Source organism: Schistocerca serialis, chromosome 3, assembly GCF_023864345.2.
Source record: "Schistocerca serialis cubense isolate TAMUIC-IGC-003099 chromosome 3, iqSchSeri2.2, whole genome shotgun sequence".
NCBI classification, from domain to species: Eukaryota; Metazoa; Arthropoda; class Insecta; order Orthoptera; family Acrididae; genus Schistocerca; species Schistocerca serialis.
The window spans coordinates 1,020,434,095-1,020,451,680 of record NC_064640.1 but is presented as its reverse complement, the minus strand read 5'-3'; positions in this window follow the sequence as shown (position 1 = coordinate 1,020,451,680).

Here is a 17,586-nt window from a genome sequence, read left to right as displayed (position 1 = left end):
GAGATTGTACCACAACACATGGACTCTATTATAGTTAAGTATCCAGTTCATGTAAATAAAGAACCGTATTAATCGACGTGTGCATTTTTGTTGTAAAAAAGAGGATACCAACCACCCATAACATCCTCTCCCTTGCTTCCCTACGGTACAAGACTCTACAGTGGCGATAAGGATACTACAACAAGGATTAAGATGAAGTGATCTGGTCGGCCAGGCTATAAGGAAATGACTATTGATAAGACTAGCATTTCCGAAATACCAGACCTTGCAATGTGTGGAGCGGAACCATCTTGAATAAAAGTGATCATGCCCACAGATCCTCGCTGTTGAAGGGTTGGAATGACATTGGTGCTCGAAGGCCTCTCATAGCATTTACCAATATCGTATAGGTAATAGGACCCTCAAGTCTCATCTCCGCGAAAAAATACAGTCCTACGATAAACGATGCCGTCAACTCGCACCACAGAGTCATCTTTGCAGAATGAAGTGGTATTGGTTGATGTATTGAGGGTTTCAGCTGTCCACAGAACGTTCCGTGGCCATTCATTGTCCACTTCCATGCGAGCAAGAAATCCCAGAGCGGACATTTGTCTTGCTGGCAGATCAGGAAAAAGCAGCTCCTGAACATGGGTGTTTTTGTGGAGATAGCAATGCAGAACGTTTCCTAGGATTTTATGCATCATGTTCGCAGACATGTTCAACGTTCGGGGAATTTCCATGCAATGCATGTTTGGACACCACCACTCGACCCCTCCTGCAATGCTGTGGCCATATCTTCGACAGAAGTCAGAAGAACTGCTTTTCACCCTCTGCCACATTGCACTTAGAAAACACCTGTGTTTTCGAGGTTTGTAATCATTTTCTCCACACTCTTTGCAGACATCGGACCAATGCCTTTTCCCATCCACTTCAGTGTCCGGAACTTCTGCAGGGTTGCTGGCGCTGGACAGTCATGTTGGGCGTCTCTGACGCAAAATGAGGAACAGCCGTGTTGTGTCACTCATCTGTTGGTGTGCATATTCTGACGCTTAGAGAGCTATCGGTCAATTTTTTTTTTTTTTTTTTTTTTTGTTCCATGACGTTTTCCCCTGCGTCAATAATGTATTGTTCAAATCTGACGTCATTCTGGGCAGTATCTTTAGAGTGTTTTGAATCTGGAACTTTAATTTTGGACACCCTGTGTAGCGTTGTGGTATTTCATTAATATTTAAAGACTTTGGAAGATTGTATTTTTTGTTTAATTATGCGCGACCGTAATTTGTTAGCATTGCATTTACGATAGTGATGTCGGTAAAAATTGCAACAAATTAACTCAAAGTAGCAGTTGATCATGAGATTACTTACATGTTTTCGTATTCTGCGTGGGATTGGTGTCTAGTTTCTGATGGCGCCTCCGATGACAAAATTCCCGTGTTTTTAACAATAAAATTAATTTGTTATTTATAACAGTTACCCACACCGTAGTTCCTTTCCTACAGAGCAGCTACTTTGAATGGAGAAACTCGCGTAATGTGAATCACAATAGAATTAATTTGTAATTATTTGTAAAACATACCCCGGCCTCGCCCTCTCCCTATGGAGCTCAGAGGTACAACGACGAAACTCGCGTAATTCGAACACCCTGACCTAAAATAAAGCTGATCTCCTCCCTATGATGCAAATATCTCGAATGAAATGGCCTACGTAATTGAACTAGTTATTAAGGATGAGGGCAGGGAAGAGGAGTTTGAATTTTATTCGTTGAGGAGGGAGGGGAAGGGTTTCCCGCCATTTTAAAGTGTTCTCATTGATCGAGAGATATAGGGATGTATTTGCCGCCAGTTTTATATCACACAAGTGCCTGATGACCATGTGACTGCTGTAGGGACACACCTTGACCTTTAATAATACCTCTTACAAATGCGTCACCTAGTTGGTAGGGTAGGTATTCCCCTGGGTGACCTTGAATTTAATTCGCAGAATTGCCTAAGATGCATAGTGATTCCCCGGTATAGAGGTGACCTGAAGTAATATCGTTATCGCAATCAGAATGCTCACTGATAACTTACTGAGGTGAATAGCAATCTATGACTGTTGATGACACTGAAGCGTATGCCACAATGTCGTCTCTTCGTAGGCGGAGTACGGGATGATTTGGACCGAACTGCTATTTTATGTGATGAATGGCAGCTTGCTCCAAATATGGAAAAATGTAAATTAAAGTAGATGAATAGGGAAAAATTTTTTTTAACATTCTAATACAGTGTTACCAGTATGCTGATTGCCAGAGTCGTATCTATAAAATATATTAAGCATAAAGTTAAAAAGCAACATGAAATGGAATGAACACGTAATGTCGGCTGTAGGGAAGGATATTGGTGGATTTCGATTGATTTGGAGAATTCTAAGAAAGTGCAGCTCATCTATAAGCGATACTGCATCCAGAATACCTGTGCGACCCATTCTTGAGTGCTACCCAAGGGTTTAGGAACCCCACAAGGTCGAAGCAATTCCTACGCGTGCTGCCCATCCCAAAACGCGAGTGTTACGGAAATGATCCGCGAACACTAATGGGAATTCCTGAAGGTAAAACAAAGGCCTACTTTTTGCGAACCACTGTTAAGAAATTTTATAAAACCGGAATTTGAGACCGACTGTAGAACGATCCTACTGCCAGAAGACAAGAGAGATCAGGGTTTGTACGGAAAGAGATAAACAGACGTCCTTCTATCGCTCCATCTGCTAGTGGAACAGGAAAGGAAATGACAGGACCCTCCAGTTGCACCTTGTGGTAGTTTATGGAGTATATATGTGGATGTGAAATCGGTCGTGGTCGACAACTCGCCCGTGAGACAGATGACGGCATAAAATCACTGATACGCCCGCCGGTTCCCGTTGTCCAGAAGAGCTACCACTCCTGTTTGTTCGGGAAATCCATTGAAATTCATAAGCACGAAAGTAGTTTCAAGAAGAAAGAAGAAAGGGTTAAGATAAACGGAATCAAGATTTTCGGCTGCATGAAATGACCGTTGTATGTGTTGTGGATTGGCAAGACAGCCAATCCACTAGGAGAAAGCCGAAAGGCACGCGTTTAAGCTCACGCAGGCTGGGGTGAAGTCTGGAACAGGACACAGAAATGAGACTAGTAAAAAACGTACGTAGCTTCTGGAATACTTAACTTTAACCCATAATTGGTGAACATCGCTCTTGACGGTACATGTTTTACAGCATCAATAGTGACTGGTAATGGCGCCTTGCTAGGTCGTAGCAAATGACGTAGCTGAAGGCTATGTTAACTATCGTCTCGGCAAATGAGACCGTAATTTGTCAGTGTACCATCGCTAGCAAACTCGGCTGTACAACTGGGGCGAGTGCTAGGAAGTCTCTCTAGACCTGCCGTGTGGCGGCGCTCGGTCTGCAATCACTGATAGTGGCGACACGCGGGTCCGACGTATACTAACGGGCCGCGGCCGATTTAAAGGCTACCACCTAGCAAGTGAGGTGTCTGGCGGTGACACCACATTCCTCCCCCGCAAATCGGCGGACGGTTGTGGCAGAGAGACAGGAGGGGCCGAAGAGTCGACCTCCATTGGGCCGGGGCACCCGACGGGCGAAGACGACATATGATCCGGAGCGGGCAAGAGTTCCATGGCGGAGGACAACTGGTCACGGGAAGCGATCGGCGGCGCGTGACCCAGGTAGGTGCCCGGCGGTTGCAGCGACACGTCCACTGCGGGCGGCGCCGGCGGGAGAACAGGCGGCGGCGGCGGCGGCGGCGGCGGCGGCGCGTCGCCATGGGGCAAAATGGAAGGCATCGTCGGTAACACCTGGGGCTGAGGCGAACCTGTAGATGGGTCCCCAGGGCGCTTACCGGACGGCACCGACGCTGAAATCAGACGGGGAGCGGCAGATCCCGTGCGACGACAGGGTCGCAGCTGATTGAGATGCTGACGCACCTCACCAGAGGCCCCCAAAACCAGATACATCGCGCGGCCGAGGCAGCGAAGAATGCGCCCTTCGAGCCAACGCCGTGAACCTCGATAGTCACGATAGTAGACAACGTCGTCTGGGGCAAAAGCAGGTGTCCGCCGCTGCACAGGAACCTGATGCTGCGGATGTAGCAAAGACATCAAGGTTCGATGAGGGCGGCCGTGGAGCAACTCAGCCGGCGAGCGACCATCTCGGGGCTGAGAGCGATACGAGGACAAAAAGAGCAATAACGCGTCCTCCCGAGAATGCGACTCTTTCAACTTCAACATCTGTGACATGAAATTCCGGACCAATCGTTCAGCGGCACCGTTTGACTGTGGCGAAAACGGCGCGGACGTCAGATGTTGAATACCACTGGCCTTGCAGAATGACTGAAATTCTGCGGACATGAATTGTGGGCCATTGTCAGAAACAATAGTCTGTGGAAGACCTTCAATGCAAAAGATAGCGGATAACGCTTGGATGGTGGCAGAAGACGTCGTGGAAGACATCCGAACAACAAAAGGAAAATTACTGAATGAATCGACCAGAACCAACCATCGAGCATTCCAGAATGGACCAGCAAAATCGATGTGTAAGCGTTGCCAAGGGGAAGTGGCTTTCGGCCATGCAAAGAATTTCCGTCGTGGTGCGGATTGTTGTTCGGCACACGCCATGCAAAAAGAGCACATTTGTGTATTCGCAGCATCGATTCCGAACCAAGTACAGTGCTGACGAGCAAGTTGTTTCGTTCGCACTATACCCCAATGTCCTTGGTGGAGAAGCCGTAGGACAGAGGACTGTAACGAACGTGGGACCACGACCCTGGACTGATCATTATCAGAACGCAACAGCAAAACACCACGTCGTACAAAAGGTCTCTCCTTGTGAGCAAAAAATCGGCGAACCAACGGATTCCCGATCCGTGATTTTGACAAGGGCCAGTGAGTAGCAACGAAACGCAGAACGGTAGAAAGGACAGGGTCGGCAGCTGTGGCTGTAGCTACACGACGAAAATCAATCGGAAACGATTCGACCACGTCATCGGTTTCCGAATCAATGAACATGCAAGCAAGTTCGGGTGAATCGAATGCTCTATCCTCAGCAACAGGCAAACGGGACAACGCATCGGCGTTTCCGTGCTTAGCAGTGGACCGATACAAGATATCGTAGCGGTACTGCGATAGGAAAATAGACCAGCGAATGAATTTCTGCGCTGTACGTGGAGGTACAGGCTTGTTCTGATGAAAATGCGATGTCAAAGGTTTGTGGTCTGTGATGATGGTAAAGTGACGACCATACAAGAAATCATGAAACTTTGTAACACCAAAGACGAGAGCCAATGCTTCTTTCTCGATCTGTGAATAATTTCTTTGCGCAGACGAGAACAATTTGGACGCAAAGGCAATAGGGCGATCGTGCGATCCATCTTTGTGCACAAGCACAGCACCGATCCCGAAATCCGATGCATCCACCATCAACAAAAGGGGCTTCCGGGGATCGAATGGCGTAAGGCAAGTATTGGAAAGCAACGCCGATTTCAACTGGCGAAAGGCGCGTTCGCATTCCGTCGTCCAGACGAACGGAACACCTTTACGGCATAAGCGATGAAGCGGAGCTGAAATGGAAGAGGCGTGGCGCACATACTTATGGAAGTAATTGATTTTTCCCAGCACACTCTGTAGCTGCTTCAAATTCTACGGCGAAGGCAAGTCTTGTATGGCACGGAGGTGCTCTGGACTGGGATGTATGCCTTGGGCATTGAGTACATGTCCCAGATAGGGTAAGTCACGAGCAAAAAACACACATTTGTCCTTCCGCAAGCGAAGACCAATTTGTCGCAAGACCTGAAATAATGTTCTGAGATTGGCTAAATGTTCTTCTTCCGTCTGTCCGGAGATCACAATATCATCCAGATAGTTTGCTGCAGTAGGGACCGACGCACAAACAGTTTGTAAATATTGCTGAAACAATGCAGGGGAGGATGCACACCCGAATGGCAGTCGTTTGAATCGATACAAACCAAGATGCGCGTTAACCACCAAAACGCGCTGGGATTCTGCGTTCACCGGTATTTGCAAGCACGCATCGGCTAGGTCCAACTTCGAAAAATATTTACCCAGGCACAGTTTGTCAAAAAGATCTTCCGGGCGGGGTAAAGGAAAAGTTGTAGTCACTAGTTGGGGATTCACTGTTGCCTTGAAGTCCACACAAAGTCTCAATTTTCCGGAAGGTTTTTGGCAAAATTACTAAGGGTGATGCCCAGAGAGAAGCCTGCACACGTTCAATCACACCTTGTGATTCAAAATCGTGTAATGTTTTTCCGACCTCATCACGCAATGCGTGGGGAACATTGTGCGTTCTGAAAAATTTCAGTTGCACGTTTACTATCAGTTCCAAATGTGCTTTATAGTACTTAGCGCAACCGAGGCCCGGTGCAAAAATGTCTGCAAATCCTTCACATAGACGAGAAACACTGGCTGAAGGCACAGTCTAGTTCACTGAGAGGACCTGATTTACTATAGACAAGTTAAACAACTGAAATAAATCTAAACCAAACAAGTTCACAGCAGAAGAAGAACGAAGGACGTAAAATGACACAAGTTTTGTTTGTCCCTTGTATGTAGCAAGAAGGCTGCACTGTCTAACACAGGGAGCCCGTGACCTGAATGTGTAGTTAGCTTAACATTTGCAGCATACAACGGAGGTGTGCCCAGCAGTTTGTACGTGTGTTGATTGATCAGTGAAACTGCAGCTCTGGTATCGAGCTGGAAAGGTATCACTTTGCCATTAATGTCCAAGTCTAGAAAAAGATTATTGTCCCGCTGACGACAAGAGCGACTGTCTCGTGCAACGTGAACTGACACTGGTACAGAATCACTTGCGACTTGACGGGATTTCCGGCGATGTCGACGCACACTATTTGTGGGACGAGCACAGTCACTGTTAGAGAGAGCGGCACTGGGCGGAGGGCATGAACTATATGAAGTTCCATGGGCGAAGTTTCATGAGCCGAAGTATCCTTGGTTCGATTCCGATTCCGGCGCAAAGCAAAGGGCATGGAATGGTTGTGAGCTTCCGATCGGAGCTGTTTCTGGCAAACACTTTGAACATGTCCTTTTTTATTACAGAAAAAGCAAATAGCCTGGCGGGACGGGCAATTCTCACACGAATGTCTAGTAGCACACCGCGGGCATGATTTCACTGCAATTGCTTGCTGGCACGGTACACGTGGCTGAGAGCCAGGCGGCTTTGGCGCGGCCGGGCGCGAGGACTGTTTACTGTTCTGTGCAGCTCGCCTGGCGGGCCGGTTAACCTGACTCACGGGTGGCGAAGTTTCAAATGATTCCTGAGCAAAGTCAAGTGTGTCCTGCAGATCCAATATGTCCATCACTTGTTGAAGGGAGGGATTGACTAGTTTCAAAATCTGTTCCCTTATACGAACATCAGAAACGTTCTGTGCAATTGCATCACATACCATAGTATCTGAATAAGGGAGTCCACATTCACACTCAAAAAGACAATCCCTAGTAAGGCCTTGCAAGGTTGCAACCAAAGCCCGATTAGTCTGACCTGCCATATGTTTTGTATGAAAGAAGGTATACCTTTTCGCAACTACATTGACTGATTCTTTGAAATATGCGACTAATGCAGACAAAATTTCGTCGTAGGACAGAGTTGCTATGTCGCGTTGGGGAAATAATTTGACTATCACATGGAACGTGGTCACTCCGACGCAAGAAAGGAGAAAAGGCTGCCGCTCATTACCTTGAATTCTGTAGGCGGCTAGATGGAATCCAAATTGGCGTGACCACTCCGTCCAGCTTTCCAGTGCCGCATCAAACGGACGAAAAGGTGGTGCAACCGCGTGTTGTGGCTGCGTGAGTGGTGGAGCGGCGGCTGCCGCATCATTTTGCAGTGCACGTTGACCCTGGACGAGCTGTCCAAGGGCATCCAGTAAGGCCTGCGTCTCCTGATTCTGTAAGCGATAAAATTCGGACAGTACATCTGGAGATTGTGGCGAAGCCATTACACAAGTAAATCAGGGCAGTATAGTTACGAACGCGGTGTGGCCTCGACGCCACTTGTTGTGGATTGGCAAGACAGCCAATCCACTAGGAGAAAGCCGAAAGGCACGCGTTTAATCTCATGCAGGCTGGCGTGAGGTCTGGAACAGAACACAGAAATGAGACTAGTAGAAAACGTACGTAGCTTCTGGAATACTTAACTTTAATCAATAATTCGTGAACATCGCTCTTGATGGTACATGTTTTACAGCATCAATAGTGACTGGTAATGGCGCCTTGCTAGGTCGTAGCAAATGACATAGCTGAAGGCTATGCTAACTATCGTCTCGGCAAATGAGACCGTAATTTGTCAGTGTACCATCGCTAGCAAACTCGGCTGTACAACTGGGGCGAGTGCTAGGAAGTCTCTCTAGACCTGCCGTGTGGCGGCGCTCGGTCTGCAATCACTGATAGTGGCGACACGCGGGTCCGACGTATACTAACGGACCGCGGCCGATTTAAAGGCTACCCCATAGCAAGTGTGGTGTCTGGCGGTGACACCACAGTATGTAGCAAAGCGATAAACAATATGGCAACGAACAAGGAAAGACCTTCAAATATAAGCACGGTAAGTACTTATAACCTTCGGCCGAGGGGTTGACTCCAGTCACCATCAGCTGCGGATACTGAATCATTGACAATGTCAGCCACTCGTGCTTGGAAAACTCTAAAAAATCACTAAATCCAGAGACGAAAGTCAAGAGATAGTACGTCAACAAGTGGCCATGAATGCCTCAACTCCAAAATGACCTAAAATATCAACAAAATGGAGTAAAAATAACCTAAAGTGTATATCAAGTGAGTTATAAAATGAACTAGAGCAATGAAAAGCTTTATAGGAAGCTGTAACTGAAATTAGAGGAAAGATAATTAAATCAAAATTACTATTACTGCATTTAAAAAATCTCATTATTTGAAGTTGTACAAAAATTGTTGTATAACTATGTAGGAGCTATTGCATTGTATGATAGCATGCAGAGCTTCTTGAATATAACTGAACTTCTGTTGCCGGACAAGCGTTTTTGTAGTTAGAAATTTTTTCAACATTTGCTGACCCAGATGGAGCGTGCACTTTGATATTTTCCTTTAGTTTTTTTAAATAAAAAAAAGAACTCTAAAAAAGTCAACACAAGAATATCGATATTTCGCAAATGGAAATCTTATTTGGAGCAATATCGAAAAAAAATATCGATGTTTCTGTTTCAGTACACACACATGGTAAAAGTTAACAACAGTAAGTGGCGTGATAATGACAATAAGCAGGGGAACCATCAATTTATTTTCCACATGCACAAATACACTGTTGCGTTTTCCTGGAGCAGTGGTTCCCAACCTGTGGGTAATTACTTCTTAAGGGGTAAAAATTAAACGACTAGATTCCGTTTCAGTCACGAAACCAAATTATTTTCAAAAGATCATCACTATTATCACAATTTTATAATACTCTAATACTGATTCTATAAGTTACCAGTAATTACCTTTTCTCAATCAGTAGCATTAATGCGGTTGAGGTTACAGGTTCCTCACATAGTCCACCCACTACACATAGACGTTGTGCTTCGTCCTGTACATCGCTGATAATAAAAGTGAGACATATAGGTAAAAAATGCTAAATATCTCAAGAAAATATCTTCTCCAAGTTGTTGACGTTCCCGCAGTAGTCCAGAAATTTCTCCATTACTCACTTCCAAACAGGTAAAGAAATTAATTGACAACACAACACAGCAGTAATTACGTGAGGGCTACTCAGTGCTGTACATAGTTTTATTATAATTCTTGTTATTAGAGCAGTTAAACACAAAGCATTAATGGGCTGAGGTCGTCCAATTCCCTCCAGTTCAGAAGTAAGGAGTGCAGCAATGAAATGATTTAAAAACAGTAAGTATGGTGCACACATATGAACTTTTTGATTTTAAATGATTGCAGTGTGCAGGCCAAGCAAATGCCGCAATGGAGAGGAGTAATGCAGGGGAAGCCTGTTCTGTAACAAGTGTGTACCGTCGCTGTGGGTAGTTAGTTTTCTTTTCTGAGAAGGCGTTGAAGGTAGCAATTACGATGAACCACGAATTCCGTCATCAGTCACCTAAAACGCACACGCACACACACACACACACACACACACACACAAAATATCATTCATCTTTCATTATTTTAAAAATAAAAGTGTTTCAAGAAATATATTAGAACAAATAAGCCCTCGGTCACAAATATTAAGTCAAAACTGACCAGGTTTCGACGCTACTATGGGCGTCGTCTTCAGAATTAGACTAACTGTTTTAAAACATATTAGGTATATAATACACTAATAAAATTAAAGTTTGTAACGACTGGAAAAAGATGCAGTACTTACAAGTCACATATTAAAAAAGATCTAAGCCGGAAAGGCGACGTCATGAATAGTTGTAAGTAAGATGGCGAGCCGCTAAGGGCTGCTCGTACTTTAGTGAACAAGGGTTGCAACAAGAAAAGTCTTTCATTCTGCTGTTTAGTTAGTTGCTAAAGTTGGTGATAATGTCGGAGGGGGGGGGGGGGCGGGGGGCGGAAGTATTAGCAAATGTTTGATTGCACTCCGGGGGGTAAGAAAGGTTGCGAACCATGTCGAAGTGGCACGGGTATTATCCGGTCTTGCCAACATTAAGAGAATGAATTGTTGTCTCATAAATGGATGTTAAACACAAGCATACAGAAATGAAGTAAGAACCATAAAATTACGTCATCTTTGAAAAATTAAACACAGTACAGTACCTATACGACGAAAAATGTAAAAATACATTTACATTTGTATAGTCAGAATGTTTGGGATTTTAGTGCTTGTGAACAAGGCGTAACTCATAAGGAAAAAAGATAACATGCCAACTAACTCTGGGAATTAGGAATAAACTATAATAAAATGAAATGAAGCTGCTGATCGATTGAGTGACTAAACTAATGAGTACGTACGTGGTCCTATTAAGAAGGATATCTATGGTGAGAGTTCCGTCTCGAAAATATTGGCTTCATAGGGAACCAAAAAATTTATTCTCTCAGTTCCCATGTTGCTAGGTGCACACATCTTAAACCTAAAATGGCTATTCGTGTAACGAAACAGCTGCACGACAGAACACACTCGACTACAGTTCACTCCTTCAAAATTTAAATAATGGTTAATTGCTGTCAGACACTAATGTAAAGAAGCGAGTGACGTCTCATTTCATTTGATGAATGGGTGTTCAGTTACACTTTGTGATCGCCGATCGGTAATTGTCCATGGAAGCAGAATGTCGTCGTACTTGCTATTTAACGAAGTGTGGCACCCACTCGCTAACTGCTGTACAACAGCCTTCATTTAATTAATTTCCTGATGACAATCGGATGTAAGTATCACATCTGAGCACCAACACCTCCATAATATGCTATCACCGAAATTCAAGTGATCGGTTGTCGGAAGTGAATGAAATTATATCTCAATTTTTCCACAGTTAACAATGAGTTGTAAGTGAACATTGGAGAATGAATCTGGTTTAAGTAGAATTTTACGCATTTTGAGGTGTAAAACCATATCAGACAGAGTGACGAAGTGATCGATATGCATAAGGTTTTTGAACCTCATACACATATGAAAACCGAAACTGAAAATGACGGTATCGAAAAATATAGTACCTGCAATGAAATGTCACAACAAAAGGCTGCGTCCTTTTCAAAGAGATTGTACCAGTATTTGCCTTAGGCCAACTAGGAAAACCTCAATCTCAATAGTCGGACGTGGATCTCAGCCGCCGCTCCCTCGAATGTGAGTCCCGTCTTACCACAAGCGCATCGCTCTGACAGCACACAACGAGAGCCCCTACGCAAGCGCCTGTGATATTTGCTGTTCATTTCGACAAAAACGAGCAGTAAAATGGTGCATTGCTAAGCCGAAGCACCGTGAATCGCATCCGTGCCTGCCAGCCTGAGTTACGTTAACCGTAGCTCTGCTACTAAATTACTTCAGACAGCGATCAAATGGTTCTTTAAACAAACTGCAATTCTTTCACCGGTTCGTGTCTACAGCTCCTTTTAAGATCAAGTGTAACAAATATTCTTCAAGTGCTAGGTACCCTCCGTAAATACCTAATCAGTTATGTCCAGTAGAGCTTCTGTTATCAGCTATAATCCATTTAGCTCTATTTTGTAGGTTGCACAACTTCGATAACACCCTTTCCCCCTTGGCTTTATTACAATGATAGCCACATCTTTCACACGTTAAGCTGATTTTGGTGATGTGCCATTTTCAGTTGCTTACTCTAACACATACAGTCGGTGACAAAATTCGCGAGCTCCCCCGGCTTTTCGTTACGCAGAACTGCAGATCTTTACTGTCTGTTGCACATCATAACGCTTAAGGAGACGAAGCGCTAACAACACACTGTCATCTCACACGTGTCTCTAGCAAACAAAAAGTGAAATGCCATCTGGACCAAAGTTAATGGTCAAAAAATGAATTTTATGTACACACGATTAAACAAATATGTCTATTTTCTTCAACCATAAAATGCAGAAGGCATTCATTCATCTACATCTACATGTATACTCTGCGAACCATTATGAAGCTCATCGTAGAGGGTACGTCTCACTGTATCGGTTTTTAGGGCGTTTCCCTATCACATGCGTGCTGTAATTAATCTGATCCTATCCTCAGATCCCTATGGAAGCGATAAGTAGGGGGTTGTAGTATATTTCTAGAGTCATCATTTAAAGCCAGTTCTTGAAACTTTGTTAGTAGACTTTTTCGGGTTATATTCCGTCAGTCTTCAAGAATCTGCCAGTTCTGTCACATTTCAGTTACACTCTTCCACGGGTCAAACAAACTTGTGACCATTCGTGCTACCCTTCTCCGTATATCTTCAATATCCCCTGCTAGTCCTGTTTGGTACGGGTCCCACACACTTGAACAATATTCTAGGATGGATCGCACGTGTTATTTGTAGGAAATCTCCAATCTCCTTAATAGACTGATTGCATTTCCCTAGTATTCTGCCAACAAACCGAAGACTGCTTCCTTCTTTACCCATGACTGAGCATATGTGATCGTTCCACTTCATGCTCCTACTACGTGTTACACCCAAGAATTTGTACGAGTTTACGGAGTCCAACTGTGACTCACTAGTATTATATTCACAGGGTAATATGTTTTGTAAAGTGTACAATTTTACATTTTTGAAGATTTGAATTAAGCTGCCATTCATTGTACCACTTTCAAATCTTATCAAGGTCTGATTGAATATCTGTACAATTTCGTGCAGACTGTACTTCGTTGTAGATAACTGCATCATCTGCGAAAAGTCCTGGCTCATTATTAATATTGTCAACAAGCGCATTAATATACAGAATGAACAGCAAGGGACCCAACACACTTCTCTGGTGGACACCCGAAGTTAATTCTACTTTTGTCGATGACTCTCCATCCAAGATAACATGCTGTGTCCTCTCTAGCAAGAGTCATGTGACATATTTCGCCTGATACCCCAAATCATCGTACTCCGGATAATAGGTGTAAGTTGGGTTTCACATTATCTATGATTTCGAACTCCATGCTGGTTGGCATGAAGGAGTTAGTTCAGTTCGAGATTCCTCATTATGTTTGAGCTCAAAATATGTTCTAAGATTCTATAACAAATGGATGTCGAGGATATTGATGGTAGTTTCGTGGATCACTTCTGCTACCCTTCTTGTAGACAGGTATGTCCTGTGCTTTCATCCAAATACTTGGCACAGTTGTTGGTTCGAGGGATCTACGATATAGTACGAGCATCGCGGGCAGGGATATAAACATTCTTCATGATTCGCACTCTTTCGTTTGACATGATGAGGAGCTCGTCAACAGACATAGAGACTGACCTATAGTTTTATTTTTTCCACAGCATTTTATAGTTTTTACGGATGACACATGGTTCTGTACATCCCTGTCACGTAGTTTCAGTGAATGGAGACAGCAATACGACTTGAGATCCTGCAGTTTAGAACCATTAGTTGCCATTTCCGATACATTGGTATAAAACAGCGTATACCTTATATGAAACTCCCTGAATTACATGGGCAGCAAACTACCGACAGTATCCAGTATTTTAAGTTCTGTCACCTTCATAACACCGGAATGAGGAGTTGGGGGATCGGCGGGTCGGTACGGCACCGATGATAATAACTTCAGAGAGGGATGAGAGAAAATCCATAACCATATTTCTTTACCGGTATTAACATGATTTTATGTCTACATGCAGACAAGCTTGATCTAATACGAATATCGGAACGGACCTGTACAATTGGGACTTATTCTTCTGCGGGACAGACATGAGGGGACTCCGATTTCCACCCTCTGTTACGAATCAGTAAAGGCCACAGAGCCAAACATTTTAGGACCGGCCGCGTGAGAATGTCTACCTACCGGCTCTATCAGGCGCTGGGATGGCGCCAACTGTTTGCGGAGTGTCGCTGGTGATTACCCAGAAGTGAAGCTTTCATTCTGATTGTAGTCTCCACTATTCTTTAGCACTGCTTAGGCCTAATTTTTCGAGTGTGCATATTTAGCGTTATACTGCAATTCGAAGTGAATTTGCTGTAGTTCAACTGATTAAATACGTTCATTAGGGTGCTTTTCAAGCTCACCATTAAATGATTTTCTTTTATTTGCGTATTGTTCCAGTAATCGCGAAAAGTTCGTTTTCTTTATATTTCGCGCCTTTGCCTTACTTTCCGAGTGTGCATACTTCGCATTATACCGCAATCTTAAGTGCATTTGGTATAGATTAACTAATTAAATACGTTCATTAATGTGCTCTTCAAGCCTGTCATTAAAGGTTTTTCTTTTATTTACGTATATTATCGCAAAAGTTCGTTTTGGTTACATTCGTCTGTTTAGGCCTAATTTTTGATCGTATTTAATATATTATCGTTATCACTTAATAAACCTCTTAACTAATTTCCAAACTACCATGGATACTAAGTGAGTGAGCTGCAGTAGGAAAGTTAGTTCAGGGGTTTTGTGCAGCTGTTGTGACAGGTGATTTCATTGGGGAAATTGTAGTGGCGTGGGAATTGGGGAAGCAAACAAGACTCTTCCATTCTTTTGGAGGGCTTGCTCAAGAGATAGGATTATAGCTGAACAGGAGGAGAAAATTAGAGCCCTTCAGGCTGATTTGGACAGGGCGTGGGAGGAACTGGAGAGGTTAAGGGGGGAGGAGGGTAAACAGTGGTGGGAAGTGGTAGCTGGGCACAAAGGCAACAGAAAGAGGACAGTGTCTGGCAGTTTCCCAATTGGCACAACCAATAGATTTGCCTGGCTACCACAGTTAAGTAAGGCAGAGGATCCAGTAGAAGTAGACGTAGTTAAGATGCAACAGAATCTCACTAGGAAACCAACTGTTTCAAAATAGTAGAAGGTAAGAGGAAAGTTCTGTTGCTAGGTAGCAGCCATGGAAGAGGTGTGGGCCAGATTTAGCAGGAAAAATTAGGTGACAGGTACCGGGTCACAAACTTTTGCAAGCCAAGTGCAAGCCTTAGCCAGGTGGTAGAGGATATAGGTTCCTTGTGCAAGGGTTTCACAAAGCAGGATAATGTGATGATAGTGGGTGGAGTGGGAAACAGTATTGGTAGGGATCAGGGCTACAGTATTGAGTGTGACCTGGTGAAAATAGCCTCAGCAACGACCCATACCAATGTTGGGCTGGTGTCTGCTTTAGTGCGGCATGATCAGCCCCATTTGAACTGCTCTGTCAGGAGGGTAAATATGGAGTTGGATCAGTTGAGTAGGCTGGCCACTATGTCAGACATTGGATTGGTTCCTTTCGAGGCTATTGATAGGGCGGATTTCACAAGGCATGGCCTACACCTCAATAGGAAAGGGAAGGGTAAACTGGCAGGGTTGTTAGCGAAATCCATAAGGGGGGGGGGGGGGAGGGCACTAGTGCTCATGTATGTACCTTTTTTTTTAGACTAATATCAGTGTCCAATGAGAAGTTCAGGCAGACAGGTGCTAAAGAGGTCCTAAACTCATCAAATTCTCATAACAGGAAATAAGTAATAATGTTATCATATTTAACCAAAATATTGGTGGATTAAAGAAAAAAGTAGATTCTCACAAAAGTAAAGAAAAAGTAATGTTACCATTTTTCACCAAAATATTACGGGATTGAAGAATAAAGTAGATGAGCTCCTGGTTTGTTTAGATGACATTGAATCTGATAATTTAATAGATATACTATGCCTGTCTGAGCATCACATTGTGTCTGATATGGAAAAGGTAAATATCAGTTATTATAAACTAGCTGCACATATGAGTGCTGAGAATAAGGTGAGAGGAGGAGTTGCCATATATGTCAAAAGTTATCACTGTGTAGAAAGCTTAGATACAAAAAAGGTTTGTCTAGAGCAACATATAGATGCATGTGCCTGTCAACTCAAACTGAAGGAGGGCTGTTTTATAATTGTAACAGTATATACGTCCCCTTCAGGAAACTTTCATTTGTTCCTGGAATACTTGGATGCCTTGTTGTACTATCTGTCAGATAGGGGAAATCAAATTACTATTTGTGGGGACTTCAATGTTGATTCACTGAAAGAGTGTAATAGGAAGAATGACCTGGAAGTCTTGCTCGGTTCTTTCAATTTGACATCTTTCATTAATTTTCCTACTCGGATAGTAAAGGACAGCAGCACATTGATAGATAACACTTTTATAGACCAAGATAGGTTTAAAAACATAAATTCTTGTCCTGTTGTGAATGGCCTTTCTGATCATGATGCTCAACTAGTTACAGCATATGACATAGCTCCATTCAGTAATTCAAAACTACCCGCCAAAGTTGTGCATTCAATTAATGTCTTAACAATTAGAAATTTCAGAGAAAATCTTCAGCAGTTAGACTGGGATGAGGTGTACAAGGAACCCAATGCTAATTTAAAATACAACTTATTTCATGATACACTTGTAAGAGAATTTGAAAACTGTTTCCCCAAGAAAGTAGTTAAATCTAATTATAAGAAACCATGCAGAAAACCTTGGCTTACTAAAGGAATAAAAATATCTTGTAACCACATAAGGGAACTGTATCTAACAACAAGAAAGAGTAATGACCCAGAAACACCCAAATATTATAAAAACTACTGTGCTACGTTAAGAAAGGTTATTAAAAAGTCCAGAAGCATGTGCATCATGTCTGAGATTAATACCTCTGATAACAAAATCAAAATAATTTGGAATATTATTACAAGGGAGACAGGGCAACCAAGAGTACAGGATGACGGCATCACCTTTCTAAGTGAATGGAAACTTGATAAACAACAAGCCGGAAGTCGAAAACGTTTTGAATAATCATTTTTTAAATGTTGTAGAGAAAATAAGATCTAAATGTTCATTAGAAGAAGCAAGGCAGTTAATGGAAGAGGCCTTACCCACACCATTTGATACAATTGAATAATCATTTTTTAAATGTTGTAGAGAAAATAAGATCTAAATGTTCATTAGAAGAAGCAAGGCAGTTAATGGAAGAGGCCTTACCCACACCATTTGATACAATTGAAAGTCCACCCACCTCTCCTTCTGAAATTAGGAAGATAA